The 12,694-nt window shown below is 33.1% G+C and overlaps 1 long non-coding RNA gene across 6 annotated transcripts in view; it reads right to left on the reverse strand.

Moving 5' to 3' along the window:
• The window catches only part of LOC143669743 (uncharacterized), a 135,630-nt gene that overhangs the window by 52,423 nt on the left and 70,513 nt on the right, over window positions 1–12,694 (reverse strand). For all 6 annotated transcript variants that reach the window (XR_013169031.1, XR_013169032.1, XR_013169029.1 and 3 more), the window contains one exon: window positions 7,241–7,287. This is a non-coding gene — a long non-coding RNA (uncharacterized LOC143669743). The remainder of the gene's footprint in view (window positions 1–7,240; window positions 7,288–12,694) is intronic.

Here is a 12,694-nt window from a genome sequence, read left to right on the forward strand (position 1 = left end):
TATTTCTGGAAAAAAAAAAGCATAGGTTTACAATCTATTTACTTTTTGTCAATTTCCCTTGTAAAGGACTGGTCAAAGAGTCCATCTGGGATAGAGATTAAACCTAAGTATTGTTTCCTGCTATTTACTTTTTATTACGTCCATCAATATCTTTCTCACAGGAAACAAAAAATACAATCAACAAGTGGCAAGTTAGGTAGTTGTTTTGGTCTCATTCCTTGTAGATGATCTATTTTTATTGGAATTTTGAAAATTTTTGTCTATTTGCCTAGATCAGAAGAATCGGTATATATTTTCATTAAAAGATGATTCCTTCTGCAATAATAGTAAATTATTCTAAATGGACAATGTGTAATGGATGGAGCTTATTGGTTTTGTTCTCAGTCTTTTAGTTTTCATAGGTTATTTACACCTTCCTAGTCTTTGTCAATATATTTATATTCAAAAAACAAATGATATCACAGATGTATTATGTATTTTTACATTTTTATTGTACTATATTGGGATTTTGAGGAGAAAAATATGTTCTCAATCCATCCCCATTAATTCCTCAACACATACACAAATATAATGAAAAATTAGAGCTTTTCAAATGAGAACATTTACCAGGATTATTTCCCAACTCCCAAATTATTTAGGGAGACATACATATTTTGATAATATAAATATCGCTTTCTTTTCAGATATAATAAATAAAAATATAATTGAGTTATAAACCACTTTTTAATTTTCTGCCCCTTCTCAAATATTTAATACTGCAATAACATATTTCCTATCCCAAAGTTATCCAGTATTAGTGCTCTGTGTCAAAATTGTTGTGTACCACAGAAAAGCCATGTTCATTAATCCTGATTCAATATTGTTGGGTGGGATTTTTTGATTAAGTTATTTCCATGGAGGTGTGAATCACCCAATTGTCGGTGGGAACTTATGGGTTTTCATGAAGACAGGTCTCCACTCATTCAAGGTGGGTTGGTTACTGGAGGTCTTTAAGAAGGAATCATTTTGGAAAAAGCTTCAGAGCTGACACAGACACAGACATTTGGAGGTACAGAAAGAAAATGCCCTGGAGAAGCTGTTTGAAATGAGAAACCAGGAGAGAAAGCTAGCAGATGTCACCATGTGCCTTTGTAGTTGACAAACCCTGAACCTCATCTGCCTTTTCTTGAGTCAAGTTATCTCTCTCTGGATGCCCTAGTTTGGACATTTTTTAAGGCCTTAAAACTGCAAACTTGTAACTTAATAAATTCTATTTATAAAAACCAACCCAGGACTTCCGGAGAAGATGGCGGCTTAGTAAGACGCGCGGGTCTTAGTTCCTCCTCCAGAAAAGCAACTAAAGAAACAGAAACAATACAAAACAGCTCCCGGAGTCACGACAGAGACCAAAAAAGACAGCGTACCCCATTCTGGAACGGCTGAACGGGTAGGGAGAATCCACTGCTGTGAGATACCCGAGGGGTGCACGTTTTCCCGGCTGGGGTGGCTGGCGTCTGGGGTCCCCTCCACGCACATGGCTCCCCGGTCTGACTGGGAACATTGGATAGCGGGGCCCTCCCGTCACGCTTGGCGTCTCGGGCCAGCTGGGCAATTTGGACCGGCACTCCCCCAAGCCACGGCCAGCGACCCCCGCCTCCACGCGCGCGGTTTCCTGGGCCGACTGCCCCGCAGACAAACGACCGCCACGAGCGCCACCTACTGGGCAGGAAAAGAAAAACAGAGCCCAGAGATTCCACAGAAAAACCTTTCAACCAGCTGGGTCCCACACCCAGGGAGATCTGATCAAATGCCCAGACACCAGCAGAAAATAATGGATGACGCTCGGAAAATTGAAGATATGGCCCAATCAAAGGAACAAACCAATAGTTCAAATGAGATACAGGAGCTGAGACAACTAATGCTGAATATACGAACAGAAATGGAAAAACTCTTCAAAAACCAAATCAATAAATTGAGGGAGGACATGAAGAAGATATGGGCTGAACAAAAAGAAGAAATAGAAAATCTGAAAAAACAAATCACAGAACTTGTGGGAGTGAAGGACAAAGAAGAAAAAATGGAAAAAACAGTGGATACCTACAATGGTAGATCTAAAGAGACAGAAGCTACAATTAGTGAACTGGAGGATGGAACAACTGAATTCCAAAAAGAAACAGAAACTATAGGGAAAAGAATGGAAAAACTTGAGCAGGGAATCAGGGAACTGAATGACAATATGAAGCGCACAAATATACGTGTTGTGGGTGTCCCAGAAGGAGAAGAGAAGGGAAAAGGAGGAGAAAAACTAATGGAAGAAATTATCACTGAAAATTTCCCAACTCTTATGAAAGACCTAAATATACAGATCCAAGAAGTGCAGCGCACCCCAAAGAGAATAGACCCAAATAGGCGTTCTCCAAGACATTTACTAGTTAGAATGTCAGAGGTCAAAGAGAAAGAGAGGATCTTGAAAGCAGCAAGAGAAAAACAATCTGTCACATACAAGGGAAACCCAATAAGACTATGTGTAGATTTCTCAGCAGAAACCATGGAAGCTAGAAGACAGTGGGATGATATATTTAAATCACTAAAAGAGAAAAACTGCCAACCAAGACTCCTATATCCAGCAAAATTGTCCTTCAAAAATGAAGGAGAAATTAAAACATTTATAGACAAAAAGTCACTGAGAGAATTTGTGACCAAGAGACCAGCTCTGCAAGAAATACTAAAGGGAGCACTAGAGTCAGATACGAAAAGACAGAAGAGAGAGGTATGGAGTAAAGTGTAGAAAGAAGGAAAATCAGATATGATATATATAATACAAAAGCCAAAATGGTAGAGGAAAATATTATCCAAACAGTAATAACACTAAAAGTTAATGGACTGAATTTCCCAATCAAAAGACATAGAATGGCAGAATGGATTCAGCTTTAAGACAAGATAAACTTATGAACCATGTAATAACATGGATGGACCTAGAGAATATTATGCTGAGTGAATCCAGCCAAAAACTAAAGGACAAATACTGTATGGTCCCACTGATGTGAACGGACATTCGAGAATAAACTTGAAATATGTCATTGGTAACAGAGTTCAGCAGGAGTTAGAAACAGGGTAAGACAATGGGTAATTGAAGCTGAAGGGATACAGACTGTGCAACAGGACTAGATACAAAAACTCAAAAATGGACAGCACAATAATACCTAATTGTAAAGTAATCATGTTAAAACACTGAATGAAGCTGCATCTGAGCTATAGGTTTTTGTTTTGTTTTGTGTTGTTTTGTTTTGATTTTACTATTATTACTTTTATTTTTTTCTCTATATTAACATTCTATATCTTTTTCGGTTATGTTGCTAGTTCTTCTAAACCAATGCAAATGTACTAAGAAATGATGATCATGCATCTGTGTGATGATGTTAAGAATTAATGATTGCATGTGTAGAATGGTATGATCTCTAAATGTTGGGTTAATTTCTTTTTTTCCGTTAATTAAAAAAAAAAAAAAAAAGAGAAGGGATAATTGGAGATGAAGGGATACAGACTGTACAACGGGACTGGATATAAAAACTCAGAAATGGACAGCACAATACTACCCAATTGTAATGCAATTATATTAAAACACTGAATGAAGCTGCATGTGAGGTATAGGTTTTTTGTTTTTGTTTTTTTTGTTTTTTTTTCTTTCTATTATTGTTTTAATTCTTATTCTGTTGTCTTTTTATTTCTTTTTCTAAATTGATGCAAATGTACTAAGAAATGATGAATATGCAACTATGTGATGTTATTAAGAATTACTGATTGTACATGTAGATTGGAATGATTTCTAATTGTTTTGTTAATTCTTTTTTTTAATTAATAAAAAAAAAAAAAAAAAAAAAACCAACCCATTTCTGGTGTATTGCATTTCCAGCAGCATTAACAAACTAAAACAGATCCTCTCTGAGAATTTTTTAAAATGCAGCAAAGTTACGTGATTGGCTAGATATATCAGAGTGCCTTTCATGAGTATAAAAGTATGAGAAGCAGGGTGTGCTTTATATTTAAGTAACCATTGTTTGGAGCCATGTTTTTCAGTTTTAACAGATACTAGAATCTTCTAGCTGATGGATTTATGTTAATAAACTGCTGGACTTTGGGATTGCTGCTTTGGCTGTTTAAAACTACAGAACAACTAAGCTGTGGAGCAGTGGAGAAGACAATATGTGTGCCTTGAAAATGTGATTAACTGTTTATATTAAAATATCACTTGCCACATTTTTAATAATCAATCTATTATATAATTTTATTGATGAATGCTTAAAATATCTTTTGTGTATTTCCTTATAACACACACATATATACTATGTGTGTGTTATAATGTAATTAGATAAAATCATGTAATTTTTAGTTTATCTTGATGATGTACTCATAGTTTTCTTCAAAGATCTTTAAGAATGGTGGAAAATATAGGAGAAACTCAAATGATATTCTTCTTTGGTTTGATATTTGACATAAATCAAATCATGTATTTCCCTAAAATACTAGACATGGCTGATGAATGGGACAGATTGATTTAAATGCTGAAGCTTCTTCCAAGTATATATTACCCCATTAAACTTTTAATTTATTGTGCAATTATCAGTTCAGAATTTATCTGAAAATTTTATCATTTTATACTTTATATAATCCATTTGGGATAAAAATTCTATATCTTTCTTACAAGTTTGTATAATTATATAGTAGTATCTCATTAACATTTTATTTCAATAAAAAATGCTGAACAATATAAATGAACATATGAGATAACCTAAGAGTTTTCTAAAATATATCTCATCTTTATCTCTTTAGCAAACAAATATTATTATAGGATACATTTTACAATGACTCAAAGTTCTGATTATAAATGTCAATTATTCATATTTTATATATTTAAAGTCTTAGTAAGATATGTAGAATTATTTGCCAAAGTGTTCACTTCTATACATTCAGAAAGATTCTATTGAAGAAGAATTTTAAAGGTCACTAATTGTTTTCCAGGGTCATTATGTGTTTTCCACTTTTCCTTTCCAGGGTTAGTCACAATCTATGAATAAGACTGCTCCATTAGGAAATAATCATCATTCCTGTCATATACTATGCCTGTCTACCCCAAGCCTGCCTGTTTTTAAATGCAATGGTCCATCTAACCAATTTGGACTTACAAATATCACCTTTTTTATTGGGCCTATTTTTTTTGTTTGTTTTTTATGCACTTTTAAGTTAAACTTTTTGTATGTGGCCTTTTTTTTTCTCTGGCTTGGCATATTTAGGCATAGGAGCTTCAAAGAAATTAATAAGACTTCCAACTTCAAAGAAATTAATAAGACTTCAGATGTAGAAATCTGAACAGGTACAATACCCTCTCTAACAACAATAAAATCACAAATTTTATCAACTATGGAATCATAAATTTGAACTTATAATTATATCAACTATGAAATCAATTATAAGAGCATGGGAGAAAAAATTGCCAGCTACCGTACAAGTGAATAGGAAAATATCATTATTTTTTCCAATAATTATTAAAGGCTAAGTGACAACTAACAGAGGCATCTAGTATCACTGACAGCTGCAGACAGAAGATGAGTTTTTTGCACGCACTGTCTGTACTCCAGTGGGTCCTCATGAGAAAGACGTTGAGCATGGCAGGGAGCTGGAGAAAGGCTCACTTGGTTATGCAGGCTTGGAAGAGGGCAAAGCCTGATACAGAGAAAAAGCACAAAACCCTATCCGCGATATCTTCCTGATAGAAAAAAAAGTATTACTCTAGGGAGGAAAGCTGCAAAACATACTCTTTTCATGTAATAAAAACAAATAACTGAAAGTGGATTGAACAGCTATATGTAAAAGTTATAATGATAAAACTTCTAAAGAAGACATTAGAAAAGAGCTTTGTGACCTTAGAGGATGCAGAGATTTCTTAGATGTGATACTAAAAGCATTCACACACACACACACAAAATAAATATCAGATTTTATCAAAATTAAAACCTCTGGCTTCTCAATAAATCATCATTAAGGGAAAGAAAGGATACACCACAAAAAGGGAGAAAATATCAGCAAATCACATGCGTGATAAAAGATATGTTTGGAATGTATACAGAACTTTTACAAATAAATAAAAGAAGACAAGTCAACTTAAAATACGCAAACTATTTGAAAAGAAAATTCACTAAAGAAGATATATGGATGGCAAATACTCATGCAAATATGTTTAACATCATTAGTCCTTAGCAAAATGCAAATAAAACCCACAATCAGCACTACATAGCTATTCGAGTGGCTTAAGAGCAGCGAGGATGAGAAGTAAATGGCACTGAAACAGTGCAAACAGTTACTTAATGCAAACAGGCTGTTACTTAAAAATTCAAAGACATACTTAACTTTGCCCCACCAATTTGACTCCTGGGTACTTACCTAAGAGAATTTAAAATCATGTTGACACCAAAATTTACAAACGAGTTTTTGTGGCTCTGCTAACGATTGTCAAAATCTAGAAACTACTCAAATACTCTTGAGCTGATGAATGGATAAGCGCTGCGGAACTTCCATGCAATGAAATACTACTTAGTGGCGTAAAGAACAAACTACTAATATATGCAACAACATGAATGAAACTCAAGTGCTTCAGTCTATTTGAAATTACATATTGAATCCATATAGAAATAAGTATAGGTACTTTTTTTATTGTCAGAAAACTGACCTGTTTTAACAGGTACTGGTGGCAGGTGAGAGTGGTTGATATGAAGGGATACAAACGAATTTTGATGGAATTATGATTGTGGTTTTGATTATAGAACTCAGAGACAAGACAAGGTGAGGCAAGAAATTTTAAGGAGACATTCATTTTTTGAGAATAGCAAGAAAAAAAAACAGATAAAAAATGAAATTGTAACTTGCCTTAATTCAGTGATATAAGTGAAGTAAAGGATAATCCAGTAAACTGAAATCTAAAGGAACACCTACTCAAACTTTGCTCCTTATGTGCCTCCCTTGCCTCATCCTACTCCTGGTCCTTAGAAGACCCATGTTTTTGTTAAAATTCATAGAAACATAAACTAAAAAGCATAAATCCTACTATCAATTACGCCACTATAAAAAATAGAAAAAAAAACATTTGAGGCAAGCATACTCCTCCCTGAATGGCAATTTATCATCATGGGTCTATGCAATTCCTCTTTTTGTAATATTTAAAAAATAATTATGGGGTGCACGGGTAGTTCAGTGGTAGAATTCTCACCTGGCACACAGGAGACCTGGGTTCAATTCCTGGTCCATGGACTTCCCCTAAAACAAATCAAACAAGCAAAACAATCAGAAAACAAGAAAAATTAGACAAATGCTGCAATAATGGAGTAGTCACATGAAAAAATAATTTAAATTGACCCTGTCATACAGCATAAAAATAAAAAATTAATTAAGAAATTATTATCAGTAAAATTGACTATATTTTCCATTTACAATTTTATGGATTTTAGGACACATATATCTCACGGAACTACCACAACAGTGGAGCAGAACAAAAAAGTCTCTCGTGGAACCAATTATTTATTCTCAATTCTATAGTTGATTTTTCAGGAATACTACGTAAATGGAACTATAAAAAATGTAACTTTTTAGGACTGGCTTATTTCCAAATGCTTTTGATATTCATCCTAAATTGTTATTTACTGCTTAGTGGTATTCCATTGTTTAACAGTACCATAGTGTATTGATTCACCAATTGAAGGAAACTGCCACTCCCAATATTTATTTAGCAATTATGAATAAAATTGCTATAAACATTGCATACAATTTTTTGTGGGAACATAACTTTTCATTTCTTTGGGGTAAATTCCCACGACTGGAATTTCTGGACCTTATGGTAAATATATGTTTACATTTCTAAGAAACAGCTCAACACTTCTCTACAGTGCTTGTAAAAATTTGCATTCCTTTTAAATGTTTTCAGGCTCCAGTTTTCTAGATTTCTTTCTAGCACTTGGTATTATCAATTCTTTTTATTTTAGCTGTTTAATAAGTGTGTAATGGTATCACATTGTGGTTTAAATTTGCATTCCTTGAATACAAATTTATTCAATGATGTGGAACACTTTTCATATGCTTATTTGCCCTCATTTGGTGAAGGGCATGTTCAAGTCTTTTTGCATTTTGACTCTTTATATTCTTATTTATGAATTGTAACAATTCTTTTGATTCACTGCATGCAAGCTGTTTATCAGATATATGATTTTCAGATACTTTTTCTTATTCTGCAGTTTATCTTTTCATGCTGTTAACAATGCTTTTCGCAGATCAAACACTTCTAAATTCACCTTATCAATTTCTTCTCTTATGAGTCATACAATTGATGTCATGCCTAAATACTCTTCACCTACTCCATGTCATGAAGATTTTTCTTCTAAAACTTTTAGAATTTTACATTTGAAATTTAGATCAATAATCCATTTTAATGTTGAGTTTCATTTTCATTTTGCATATACCTTTAATGTTCCATTAACATTTTCTGAGTGGGCAATAATTTTTACCTTGACTTGCCTATGCACATTTCTAAAAATTAATTGAACTTGTTTGTGTGGTTCTATTTCTGGCTTGCTATGTTGTCCCATTGATCTATGTGCCTATTCTGTTCTTAATTAAGGTAAGTTTATAGTAATTCTTAAAATCTGGAATTGTGATTCCTTAATTTTTTCTCCTTTCCCCTAACTTTGTTTTCTTTTTCAAAATTGGTTTGACTATACTAGTTCCTGTGCATTTACATATAACTACTGGAATTTCTTTGTCTATGTCTGTTTAAAAATCCTGCTAGGAACTTGAATGTAACTGGATTAGAATATAGACACTTTGAAAAATAAAGATATGCAGACCAAGCAGGGATTGTACAGAACCAAACTAGGAATATCAGAAATGAAGAAAGAAAGCAAATGAATGAATAGATGGGTAAATGTAATAGATATTTTTGTCCTTTTGAGTTTTTAAAAATAGATTTGATATTTGAAGCAAAAAAATGTTCTATTGTTTGATGAGGGTCTCAATATATGTAGCTGTAATAATGTCTATGGTAGATCAAGTATGAAGAAGGTTGTAGCACAAAAGGATATTCAATGTAAGAAATTTTCTGAATATCAACACAGTGCTAAATATTTATTTTAAATAGATAATGAAAAGTTAACTAAATATATTTTATTTCATAAAGAATCACTAAAAATAAACAAAACTCTTTGGTATAAATAGATAAGATAGAACTGAATACTAAGAAAAATAGTGCAAACACAAAGGAAGACAGGAAAGAGGAAAGAGAAATTTTATGCAAGGTGGAAAGTTTTATGTATATCAGTAAAAGTGATACAATATTTTAAGTTGATTACAAAAAAGTTGAGTATTTTTATTTCATAGATAAATCACTGAAAAATATAGTAAAGATACATAAAACTGAATGCTAAAAAGTAGTACAAATACAAAAGAGGAAAAAGAAATTATAAACAGAGGAAATAAAGAAAATAAATTAAAAACATGACAAATCAAAATTCAAATATATCAATATTTACATTAAATATTTATGCTCTATCTACAACATTTACAAAATGTAGATTACATAATGGATTAAAAAGAAACATGACCAACTCCACGATGTCTACAAGAATTTCACTTCATGTATGTCATACATATTGGTCAAAATTAAAGGACAGAAAAGGTAAACATGCAAGCATTAATCAAAAGAAAATGAGTATCTACATTACCCCCTTTTAGTTCTCTCATTTTTGTTTTGTTTTGTTTTGCTTCATGTATTTTCAAGCCTCTTTTTCAATGCTGCACATTTAGGATTGTTACATCTTCTTAGGAGTTGACTTTTTTATGATTATGTGTATTGATTCTGACCGCTACATAGTGTGTATTTGATTTACTTAATCTTAAGTGATAGGCACAGTGGTTGTCCTGAGACCTGTTACCACAAACAGTATTGTAATGAAATCAATAGTGTATACTGAACCAGAAAATACTAAATACACAATGCATGGCTTAAGCATATATCCATACTGCATTTAATATTAACTGTGCTCTTAGGAACAGCCATATAGTTCATATTTCTATTAGCAGAGCATCAGAGTTCCTTTTTTCCTATGCCTTCACTAACATTTAGATCATTATGCATAGTTGCTGTGATTTGCATGTTTATGGTAATTACTGAGTTTCATCATCTATTCATGCTCTCATAAGATATTAGGGTTTATCCTCTGGGAACTATCTATTCATGCCTTTTTTTGTCTATCGCATTTCCTGTTTTTCTTTGATTGCAAAATATCTTTTTGCTCTATGAAACTGTTGGTTTTTGCATTGCAAATATTCATATTCTCTAACTTACATATTAATTTCTAGAGTGTCCTTCTTTGAACGGAATTCTATCATTTGAAGCCACAGGTATCATTTTGTAAGCTTATAATTTGTATTTTTAAAATTGTATTTAAAGGTTTGATTCCCAGGGCCTGCCCAGGCAAAAAAAAAAAAAAAAAAATCATATTTAAGAATCCTTTCTTCTACCTAGCAAAATGGAAAAGAGCTGGAATTCAGTATGGTTACTCACAAAGCCAGAATGCTTTTGGTAACTGGGATAGGTAGAAATATTGCATTCAGGGGTAGTGTTAGACTGAATTTATAATAATATGCAAAACAATATGTGGCATAACAATATGTTTTTCATCCAGATGATGATCAACAAGGTTATTGCAAGAGGGTTTTTATGAGCATGATTTTAGAACAAGTCTTCAATTTAACCAAAGAAATTGATTTGGGAACTTGTGGTTATTCTGCTTTGCCCAACTTTGACTGCTATGAGTCACTAAAACCACAGGAATAAAAAAAAAGTAGAAGGGAATAAAACAAAAATAGTGGCATGGAGAATGGAAGCAATGACTAAAACCAATGCAAATATTCTGGCAGCTAGAAGAGAAAAACAAGTAAATAGCTTTACATATTTTGGGTGGATCAATATTAATTAAGACTTAAAGTTAATAAATCAAAGTAACTAATAGTCCACATGAACTTGACTATTTTCATAGATGTTGTCTAATGCTGATGAATTCAGGGAGGAGGTAGAGGATATATCTTGGAACTATTTCCTAAGGAAGGAAAGGCATTTTGAGTTCATCCAGCATTAATTTATTTATTAGTAATTGCTGGAGGTTGGAATGAAGAATTATATCGATATGCAGGGAAGGATTTCTTTAGCATGTAAGGGGACCTTAAGTTGAGATCAAGTCACAAATTCTTGGAATTCTAACTTCTGGAGAACAATTCACATTAATTCTGGATATGGGACAAGGGATTCATGGAAACAGTGAAGTGTTGAGAAATATGTTGTCAAAAGGCAATAGCTGAAGGTCAATATAAAAATTTCCCACATCGGTTCTATTTTCAGGCATTTTGTATTTTTATTCTACCAGCTAAACGTGTGGTTGGTGTATTAGGAGTAAATTGGTAGTCAGGTATGTAAAACTCCATAAAAGCTAGAGTTGTATCCACTTGATATCCTCTTGATTTAGATATGTATTGATTGAAAATCATAAAGAATATCTAAAAAATAAGGACTTCAATTTTTTAAAAAATATGCAAAAGATGTACTGATTCTCTTTGGCTTTTTGCTTAGTACTCCTAAATGTTTCTATAGTGCCTAACATTGTAACTGGGGTTAAGGAAGTTAGTCACCTGGGGGAGCAGGTTGTAATGAACTTGATCTTCATTTCCATCCCCTTGGAGAAGAAAGTCAGGGCATTCGTGGTTATATTGCAAGAAACATAGTGTAATTTCATGAGCCACCACACAGCTGTGTGGATTTTCCTTTTATATAACTTAATAAAGAGGTCTGGCTATCATAACAGACACCTGTACTGGCACTCATTATATTAACAATTTAATGTTAGTAGGTCTAGAAGGAGATGTTACAGAGGGAGCACATTCTCCTTTGAGAATATAGTGCAACAAATGACATGCCAAGTTTGACTGATCACCTCAGACAAAAGATAGGGAATAGTTCAACAAGTGAAATCCCAGGAATATTTTAGATTAGAACTAAGTAGAATATGACACTTATGGTAAAATATTGGCTGCTTTTCCTAAAATTACCCAGGGTGAATAGAAAGAAAACATAGACACTAAAGTAATTGTTTGGCTTTCAGTAGGACTTTATTTAATATTTTAGTGCACTTTTGGGGTCCTATTATGTACACAACATTGTGCCTTAAAAGGCAGATTTGCAACAGCAGTTGATGACCAAGATGCAAAAGATCAATGAAAATTTACGAAATATGATTTTGGGAACTCTCATTACACACTACAATCCGTTTGCTGATATATGTAATCCAACCCAGCTGAGCATATCTCGCAATAGTCTATGTTTCAGGTTATTCTGTATAAATGAACTCCATGCTGTCAGTGCATGGTGATCTAAAAATGCATAGTATTATAATAGCACTGGTTTATAAATTCTAAGCATGAACTTGGGCCAAGTTTACTGATTTAGCAATTTGTACTCGGAAGACATGGCTTTGTATTAATCAGAGAGGTAATTAAAAATTAACAGCTGAGTGAAACAGTAGCCTTTGAAGTATTTTTTTTCTTCAGGGCTCTGGTATAATGTTGGGAAATTGTATTACATGATGCAGAGGCTTTGTAAATTGGACAGACAACAGAAGCTGTT

The sequence above is a fragment of the Tamandua tetradactyla genome, chromosome 26 (genome assembly GCF_023851605.1).
Source record: "Tamandua tetradactyla isolate mTamTet1 chromosome 26, mTamTet1.pri, whole genome shotgun sequence".
Classification (NCBI taxonomy): Eukaryota; Metazoa; Chordata; class Mammalia; order Pilosa; family Myrmecophagidae; genus Tamandua; species Tamandua tetradactyla.